Below are 11012 nucleotides of genomic sequence, written 5' to 3' on the forward strand. Positions count from 1 at the left end.
ATAGAGTGATGTGTAAAATGAACAAACTTTACTTTGGTTATCAACAAATGAATGACACCACATTTCTCAATGAGCTGACATCGGGGCCTACTTCAGTACGAAGTGAACTTGGGGGTTTCAGGCTATTTCGTGAACGTCATTTGTTTTCTATATTGACAAGATTGTAGCGATAAAAACATTGCAACATTGTAAGAGTGTTTATCATTTCTAGTTGATCCGACGTTTTTATTAAACACAAAAAAATCTAAAACTAACAACCCAAGGCCAATGTTTCGAAAACTCATTTCGACATTCTTTTGGCTTAAAGCTAGCTTGGTAAGGACGTGTTATTGCAAACAAAATTTTGCTTGTCCAAAAAGTAGAAACTGCCGTGAAAATTTCAACAACTTGCCTGTCCTTTTGTTCTTTCAGTTAATCTTAACTTGCAATTGCTGTTGTTTGTCTGCCCAGTTGGTAAAATATTAGATATCACCATAGTATACAACCTGTATCTCTTCATGTATGTAATAATCACAGGTTGGTGTTCTTTGGTCATTTTATTAAAACTTATGAAAACTGCACGGGCTTCAGCAACGCAAAACGCAGTAAAATTGAGCGGTCCTTTTGAGCATGGGTTTGTCAAAATTGAATGGCGTAGCTAGCAACTAGGGATTCTACATGTAGCAGTTACGCGATACAAGGTGTGTTCTTTCTTCTCAGAGTAATCCAGAGTCGCATCACTGAATATGCGGCCACTGGTGGCGTCAATTTTGAACAGACCTTCCTCGTTGTCAGCTTTGGAGAGAGAGAGAGAGAGAGAGAGAGAGAGAGAGAGAGAGAGAGAGAGAGAGAGAGAGAGAGAGGGTATGATGGTTACATTAAAACGAAATCCGCGAGATGGTCTGGAAACACGCAGAGGGGGATTTTCACCGTAGTTCAAAGGGATTTACCGAAAGTCACCTTTATATCCTAGCATCTGCTTTGTCTTTAGACAGATTTTGACGTATTTTGTGCTGCTGTACGTTTCTGTCCCAACTTTGCCTTTGTTATATCATGTTAGGACAAAAACATCAACAAAAAGTAATTGGGACTGTTGTTGGTGAGAGGAAAAAACTCCACTGAGAAGGATCTTACTAGTAAAACTATTTAATGCCAGAATATGCTGAGACTGATAAAAATAATTCTAAGTGGAGCAGTGAGAAAAGAAAATGTATGTATATCGCGCTCACAAATCAATCTTCCAAGCCCCCTCCATTACTAAGTAGTTCGCCTCGTAAACTTCGATGAGGACGCCTAACGTCTTGTCACGTGATAACGTGACATTGGGTACGGTAACCGTTAGTTATTCGTGTAATATCCAACCCCCACCCCCCACCCCCAAGTTTTCCATTAAGCTAGCACAGGCCTTGCTCAAACTTTCCTAAAGGACGCTATAAACAGTTCCCCTTTGAAATCAAGAATAAAAATAAGGGTCACCGTGCAAAATTTGGTACAAGAGAAACAAATCTGAAAATATTTACCGACACTTCTTGTGTTAACAGCAATCGATAGGAAATGACAAAATGTTCGATTTTCACAAAATAAGGCGGCGAAAACTTAATTTTACTGCATGAGCTTCAAAATGAGCCCTCACAAATACAGTTCACTCCAGCATCGGTGCTTGCTATGCTTTTGTCTTATTTCAATATTTAGCGATCGCTTCGTTCGGCCAATTTAATCCGAGGATTGTATAAGTGTCTAGTTGCCACCATGTAAAAAAAAATAATTTTACGTAAAAATTACACGAATTCCGCATGTTTTCAAAAAAAACTTTGCCGCAAAATCGCCGGAACGTAAACCTTAGCACACTACTGCAGGTACTAAGACCACAGGCGACCCATTAAGTATTACTGAGTTTTTCACACTGTTTTCTCTATCATTTTCTCTTCTTTCTTCATGCTCTGAATGATCGGAATAAATAAAATAAATGGTTTATATAACCTAACCTAGCCTCTGTGACTCTTTATTTATTTTACACTCCATTACAAGGACGTATATCTCTCATACACACATGCTGTAATTAATTAGTCAACACAACTAATTATGCTAATCCGTGGACTTATCAGAGGTTGGTCAACATCGGAAAGATAGTGATGTTAATGAAAAAGGAGCCCGTTTTAGTAACCCTTCCTATCTTTCGCGATGTTGACCAACCGCAAAATCCCTGATAAGTCCACGGATTAGCGTAATTAGTTGTGTTGACTAATTAATTACAGCATGTGTGTATGAGTCCTTGTAATGGAGTGTAAAATAAATAAAGAGTCACAGAGGCTAGGTTAGGTTATATAAACCATTTATTTTATTTATTCCGATCATTCAGAGCATGAAGAAAGAAGAGAAAATGATAGAGAAACTCAGTAATACTTATTGGGTCGCCTGTGGTCAGACCAACGCGTTACTATAACTAACATTTCTCTTGTCTGTCCGTCCGTCTGCCTGTCTGTCTGTCTGTCTGTCTGTCCAACCATCCAGCAACTTTAATAGTGGGAAAATGTGTAACTCACATCGAGTTGTAACCTGCATGCCTTCACGACTTACATTGTAAGGGCATAAAATGGTTAAACAATTAGGCAACCTGGGTCGTAGCCACGATATGGGATGAAAAATCAACAGATAATGGAAGAAATCATCTATACACCCACAAATTTTAGGTAAAGTCATGCACAGCTTCGGTATTTCTGACGTCTTAAGAAGCGCCAAAAGGGATGGTTGTCTCCATGGCAGCAGGCGGTTACTAAGGGACCATTAACATAAGCAGGCGGTGATAATCATCCTTCAATACTCTTGATTTGAACCATCTTCTTTACAACCCAAGCCCCTAATGCACACGGCATTATAGAACTAGGAAAAGATATGTTGTACTTATCAGTACCATTAGTTCAACGCGGTTATAGTGACACGTAAATTTATATTTTTTAGTATATAGTTTAGCTTGGAAGATCTGCGTAATTTTTTGGAAGCTAGATACACACGTTAAGGTAGTACGCGCTTCGAAAGTGAAGGACTTAAAACTTTTACTTAAACTTTCCTGAATGAAACTTTCAGCCATTCTTTTACCAAATCCACAATAGAAATCGGGAGTCGCAGTGCAAAATTTGGAACTAACGAAACAAATTACTCAACATTTTGCGATATTTAAAAAGTCAAAATGGCCACCATTCCTGTGTAAACTCTATGGGGAAAAATTAAATTTTGGATTTTCGAAAAACTAAAACGGTAAAAGGTTTTTTTTCTCCAAGAGCTTTAAAACGAACCCCCACAAGTGGTAAATCAGAAAAAAATTGTAGAAATTTGAGAGTCCCACTTTCTATCCCTGAGGCGTGTTCTACCTTAACCCTCGGTGCACGAGACATAAGATAGCATTCAGGGAGTTTTAAAAGGGTAAGATTCACAAAGAATAACTGAAATGTGTCACTAATGATCACTTTATCTCATGTATTATTTTTTGCAACATTTCCGACTCTCCTAAAACTTTGTTCATATCAATCGATCAGATAATGCATTTAGCTAAATGATCCAATGTGAGATGGTGATCTTCGACGATGATGGTAGAAATCAACAGCAAATGAATGATGCTTTCCTGAAATTTATCAATGATAGTAATTTAACATATTTAACACAATAAAGCGTCCACCAAAAGAGACGCTGACCGGGAGGAGGTACGTTACTTAGGATGCATAAATTTTAAAGCAGATTTTTCTCCAGCAGTGGATCCATAGCAGTGGTGGTGGTTTTCTGTCTTTAACGTGCTGATTTTGACTTGGACGACTTTTCATGCCGACACCACAGCTATGGACGCACAGATAGGTTACTCTGCATGGAAAATGATAAATACATAGGCCTATATCCAAATGGGAATAAAAGTAGTCTGTTGCACAGCAGGTGTGAGGCAGGGCCCCAGGAACGGTACCTGTCTCAATAATTTTATAGTAGGCCTACCCGTAGTGCATGGTGATATACAGAACTTTCAACAAATGACAGTTCTCTCCGAAAATTTTATTTTGCTTCTCTATTACCTGTATGCATGCATTACAGGGCCGGGACAGGTCATTCTAAAGTCACCTGTTGATTTCTTGTTCTATTTAATTGGGACACAATGATCTTTATTTGATAGAAAGTTGCTGAAAAAATGTTGTATTTCAATCACTTATATACTATATTCTGAGATGTGTAAAAGTGGCTGTTCTATCATTTTAGTCGTTCGGGGACTAAAAGATTGGGCTGCGTGTGTGCGTCCGTCCACGCAAGGATAATACACTACGATATACATATGTACGTCAATTTGTTTTTCGATACGATCCAATATGGCTGCAAGGCAGCCAGTATGTTTCCATGTTTTTCATGTCTAAAACGATTACTCAGACAGGGCTCGAAATTAACTTTTTACTCTGGTAGTCCACTTGGGCTACCATTTTCTGAAGTTGGTAGCCCAGTGACAATGGCTGGTAGTCCATGAATATTTAGTTTATTGATACTGTACTCGATACTCGTCCGAGTATAAGCCCCGGTTCAGTAATACAAAATAGCAGTAAAACTAGGGGCTTCAACTCGAGAAACCCCATGTTATGTGTCAAGAACGCTTAGTTTATGCTAATTATGTACATTTTAACACTTTCTATCACTTTCAAAATCGGCTTACACATCCAAAGAAATTGTAACTTGAGTAAAGAAAAACAGAAAAAATATATTCTCATGATCTTTATGAACTGGCATGCCTTGTTACACCCGAGTCTCTCTATACAGAACGTAATATATTTAAACTGATCGACTACCATAGATAAAAGACAGCGAAACTCAGCCAAGCTTAACTGACACGGTGTTTTATATTACTATTTCAAATCAAACTGATAACACAATCTCTGGATACAACAGAAGTGACAGTTTTGTGAAATTTCAGCATTAAAACCCCAAAAATTGACTCAAGTACGTCTTGTATGCTGCCGATCAACAGCATGGTGTGAACTGGCATGCAAAGACTGCACGGAAAAGCAACTCAACATTATTGTATCAAACGCTCAGCATCTTGTGAAAACAACAACATAGCAGTGAAAATTGTAATAGTCACCAGAAAAAACTCTTCACAGATGAAAGGATAATTACTTCAAACAAATGAAACTGCATGTTGACTGCATTTAGCTCGTCCCAAAGTGACGGACATCGCACGCCAAGTACTTCATGTCCCAGGCTTTGGTAGTCCGTGTGGGCTACCATTTATGGACTTTGGTAGCCCAAGGGAAAAGTTGGTAGTCTGTGGACGCGGGACTACCGCTAATTTTGAGCCCTACTCAGACATGTATGACTGTTTTCTTTTAACTTTGGCACAAAGACATGCACAATTTTCATGGTACGATCCAGTATGGTCCCAAGGTGACAATTTTGTTCCGATTTTTACATGTCTTGAGCGATTACACAAACACGTCATGACTTTCTTTCAAGTTTGCCACAAGGACAACGCACTATGACAAACATTTGCATGTGTAATATTTGTAACAATATGATCCAATACGGTCGCCAGGCAGCCATTTTATTCTGCTTTTTCCATGTCAAAAATTTTTACTCACACATGCCTGGACCAATTCCATACAAACTAAATGGCCTTGGACAACACATATGACTAACATCAATCAATCAATTGAGCAATCAATCTTTATTATACTCAACTCACACCAGCAGAGAGTGTGATATGGAACATTCCAAAATTGGACAAAGTACAAAACTGAACACTTTCAAGAGGACAACAAAGTATCCAAGTTGTACTATAAGCAAACTGTTTAACAGTGGGAAGGCTACTGGAGAGTCATCACAAATCAGTTAGTCCGTGGGCTAGAGGGGGTCTACGTGCACCCCCCCCCCCCACAGGATAACAAACCTGTATTTTTCAGTACCCTTGAGATCCCTAGAATACGAAATGGAATTTTAACAGAAAAAATATAGGGACGCAATAGCTGTTATGGTCATGTTTTGAAGGGTACCGCAAAATCACGATTTTCCAAGCAAAATGCATTTTCGTCAAATCTGTCTTCTTGTAAGTCATGTGCTGAGCTCATTTTTAACATAACCTCACTTGTTTGGTATCATTAGAAAGGGAATTTATTCCTCTTTAAGATGACATATTGCACTATGCAATATCTTCTACAATTTTTGTCAAATATAACCAAAACTTACCCCTTACCCCAAAATTTAACATTACAAATTACAGAAAATCTCAAATTCTACCAATTTTTTAGCTAGGCATAATAAAAAATGCAATGCTTTGTCTGAAATCTGTTTTATTTGATACAGGGACATGTCAGAAATATGAAATAGACTTTTAACAGAAAAAATATTGGGAATCTACAGCTGTAACAGTCATATTTTGAAGGGTACCACAAAATCATAGTGTTGCAGATTTGCATGCACTTTTGTTAAAACTGTCTTCCTATAAGTTATCTGCTGAGCTTGTTTTTGAATATAACCTGGCTTGTTAGGTATCATTAGAAAGATAATTTACTAATCGTTAGAATGACATATTGTAACATGCAATATCTTCTATAGTTTTCATGATATATAACCAAAACTTACCCCATACCCCAAAGTTTACATTGAAAATTTCAGTCATAGCTAAAACCAAATTCTACCATTTTTTTAGCTTGACACAAAAAATCTGGCCATTTTTGCTATTAAATCTATTCTATTTGTTACAGGGACATGTCAGAAATATGAAATAGACTTTTAACAATTAAAATATTGAGAATCTACATCTGTAACAGTCATGTTTTGAAGGGTACAGCAAAATCATAGTGTAGCAGATTTGCATGCATTTTTGTTAAAACTGTCTTCTTATAAGTTATCTGCTGAGCTTGTTTTTGAATATAACCTGGCTTGTTAGGTATCATTAGAAAGATAATTTACTAATCGTTAGAATGACATATTGTAACATGCAATATCTTCTATGGTTTTCATGATATATAACCATAACTTACCCCATACCCCAAAGTTTACATTGAAAATTTCAGTCATAGCTAAAACCAAATTCTACCATTTTTTTAGCTTGACACAAAAAATCTGGCCATTTTTGCTATTAAATCTATTCTATTTGTTACAGGGACATGTCAGAAATATGAAATAGACTTTTAACAGAAAAAATATTGAGAATCTACATCTGTAACAGTCATATTTTGAAGGGTACCGCAAAATCATAGTGTAGCAGATTTGCATGCATTTTTGTTAAATCTGTCTTCTTATAAGTTATCTGCTGAGCTTGTTTTTGAATATAACCTGGCTTGTTAGGTATCATTAGAAAGATAATTTACTAATCTTTAGAATGACATATTGTAACATGCAATATCTTCTATAGTTTTCATGATATATAACCATAACTTACCCCATACCCCAAAGTTTACATTGAAAATTGCAGTCATAGCTAAAATCAAATTCTACCATTTTCTTTACCTAGACATATAAATTCCGGCATTTATTTGTATGAAATCTATTTCATTCGGTAATGGGTCATGTCAAAAATATAAAATAGACTTTTAACAGAAAAAGATTGGAATTCTGTAGTTGTAACAGTCAAATTTTGAAGGGTACCGCAAAATCTCAGTATCCCTGACTTGCGTGCATTTTTGTCGAATCTATCGTCTTTTAAGTCAACTGCTGAGCTTGTTTTTGAATATAACCTGGCTTGTTAGGTATCATTAGTAAGATTATTTACTAATCTTTAAAAAGACATATTGTAACATGCAATATCTTGTACAGATTTTTATGAAATATGACCAAAACTTACCCCATACCCCAAAATTTACATCGAAAACTACTGTCATAGCTAATGTCAAATTCAAGCAATTTTTTACGCAGACATAAAAAATTAGGCAATTTTTGTATGAAATCGTTTTATTTGTACTTGGCCATATCAGAAATATGAAATGAACTTTTAACAGAAAAAATATTGGGATTCTATAGCTGTAACAGCTGTATTTTGAAGGGTACAGCAAAATCTCAGTATTCCTGATTCGCATGTGTTTTTGTTAAATCTGTCATCTTATAAGTCGTCTAATGAGCTTGTTATTGATTATAACCGGGTTTGTATAGTATCATTGAAAAGGTAATTAAATAGTCTTTACAATGACATATTGTAACAGGCAATATCTTGTATAGTTTTCATGGAATATGACCAAAACATACCCCATACCCCAAGGTTTATATTGAAAGTATTGTCATAGATAACGTGATCAAATTCCGTGAATTTTTAGCTAGACATGATAAAAATAGCTCTTTTTCGGTATTAAATCTGTAGTATATGGTACTGGGTCATGTCAGAAATATAAAAATAGACTTTTAACAGAAAAAATATTTGGACTGTATTGTTGTAACAGCCATATTTTGAAGGGAAATGCAAAATCGCAGTACCGCAAACTGGCACCTTTTTTGTTAAATTCTTCTTCTTGTAAGTCATCTGCTGAACTTATTTTGTGACACAACCTGGCTTGTGAGGTATCATAAGTAGGGAAATTTATTCTTCTTTAAGATGACATATTGTAATATACAATGTCATTCATAGTTTTCCTGGAATATGGTCAAACTTTACCCCATACCCAAAAAGTTCAAATCGCAAATTACAGCTTATCTTAAATTCTACCATTTTTGCTGCACATAATACAAAAGGCAATTCTGTTTAAAATCTGATTTATTTTTTACAAAAGTATGTCACAAGTATAAAATTAACTTTTAACGGGAAGATGATACAATTTAGTAGCCATTTGGATCATTTTTGGAGGGGGAACCCATATATTGCAAATGTATGTGTTTCGGCAAATTTGCCCTGATACCTGGGTACCCTTCCAAATATGATCCAAAAGGCTACAAAATCATATTATGTTCCTATTAAAAGTTAATTTCATATTTTTAACATACTTTATTAACAAAAACACATATATAAAGTTACACATAAACACATAAAGTTACTAAATTGTAAAAAATGGTAGAGTTTCAGATTTGCAGTAATTTGCTGTGTAAACCTTGGGGTATGGGGTAAGCTTTGGTCCTATTTCATGAAACCTAAACAAGACATTGCATATTACAATATGTCATTTTAAAAATAAGTAAATTACCTTTCTATTGATACCTAACAAGCCAGGTTATGTCAACAATCAAGCTCAGCAGATGGCTTTTAAGAAGACAGATTTAACAAAAAAGCAAGCGAGTTGGCAATACTGTGATTTTGCGAGACCCTTCAAAATATGACTGTTACAGTTGTAGAGTCCCAATATATTTTCTGTTAAAAGTCTATTTCATATTTTGACATTCCCCCATACCAAATAAAAAGATTTCATATAAAGCATTGCCTTATTTGTTATGTCTAGCTAGAAAATTGGTAGAATTTGACGATAGCTACGAAAGTAATTTTCGATATAAACTTTGTGGTATGGGGTAAGTTTTCGTCATATGCCATGAAAACTATATAAGATATGGCATATAACAATATGTCATTTAAAACGTAGTACATTAGCATTTCAATGGTACCAAATAAACATGGTTATGTGATAAAATAAGCGCAGCAGATGACCTACAATGGGACAAAGTTAACAAAACACATATGAGTCTGCACTGCTGTGATTTTGCAGTACTCCACAGAATATGCCTGTTAAAGCCATAGAATCCCAATATTCTTTCTGTTTAAAGTCTATTTCATATTTCTTACATGTTCCTGTACCAAATAAAATAGATTTAAAGCAAAAAACGGCCAGATTTTATATGTCTAGGTAAAAAAATGGTAGAATTTGGTTTTAGCTATGACTGAAATTTTCAATGTAAACTTTGGGGTATGGGGTAAGTTTTGGTTATATATCATGAAAACTATAGAAGATATTGCATGTTACAATATGTCATTCTAAAGATTAGTAAATTATCTTTCTAATGATACTTAACAAGCCAGGTTATATTCAAAAACAAGCTCAGCAGATAACTTATAGGAAGACAGATTTAACAAAAATGCATGCAAATCTGCTACACTATGATTTTGCGGTACCCTTCAAAATATGACTGTTACAGATGTAGATTCCCAATATTTTTTCTGTTAAAAGTCCATTTCATATTTCTGACATGTCCCTGTAACAAATAGAATAGATGTAATGGCAAAAATGGCCAGATGTTTTGTGTCAAGCTAAAAAAATGGTAGAATTTGGTTGTAGCTATGACTGAAATTTTCAATGTAATCTTTGGGGTATGGGGTAAGTTTTGGTTATATATCATGAAAACTATAGACGATATTGCATGTTACAATATGTCATTCTAAAGATTAGTAAATTATCTTTCTAATGATACCTAACAAGCCAGGTTATATTCAAAAAAAAGCTCAGCAGATAACTTATAGGAAGACAGATTTAACAAAAATGCATGCAAATCTTCAACACTATGATTTTGTGGTACCCTTCAAAATATGACTGTTACAGCTGTAGATTCCCAATATTTTTTCTGTTAAAAGTCCATTTCATATTTCTGACATGTCCCTGTATCAAATAAAACAGATTTCAGACAAATCATTGCATTTTTTATTATGCCTAGCTAAAAAATTGGTAGAATTTGAGATTTTCTGTAATTTGTAATGTTAAATTTTGGGGTAAGGGGTAAGTTTGGTTATATTTGACAAAAATTGTAGAAGATATTGCATAGTGCAATATGTCATCTTAAAGAGGAATAAATTCCCTTTCTAATGATACCAAACAAGTGAGGTTATGATAAAAAATGAGCTCAGCACATGACTTACAAGAAGACAGATTTGACGAAAATGCATTTTGCTTGGAAAATCGTGATTTTGCGGTACCCTTCAAAACATGACCATAACAGCTATTGCGTCCCTATATTTTTTCTGTTAAAATTCCATTTCGTATTCTAGGGATCCCAAGGGTACTGAAAAATACAGGTTTGTTATCCTGTGGGGGGGGGTGCACGTAGACCCCCTCTAGCCCACGGACTAAGTGTTCTTCAAGAATATAGCAAGATCTATAAAATTAAAC

This window comes from Ptychodera flava, chromosome 5 (genome assembly GCF_041260155.1).
Source record: "Ptychodera flava strain L36383 chromosome 5, AS_Pfla_20210202, whole genome shotgun sequence".
Classification (NCBI taxonomy): domain Eukaryota; kingdom Metazoa; phylum Hemichordata; class Enteropneusta; family Ptychoderidae; genus Ptychodera; species Ptychodera flava.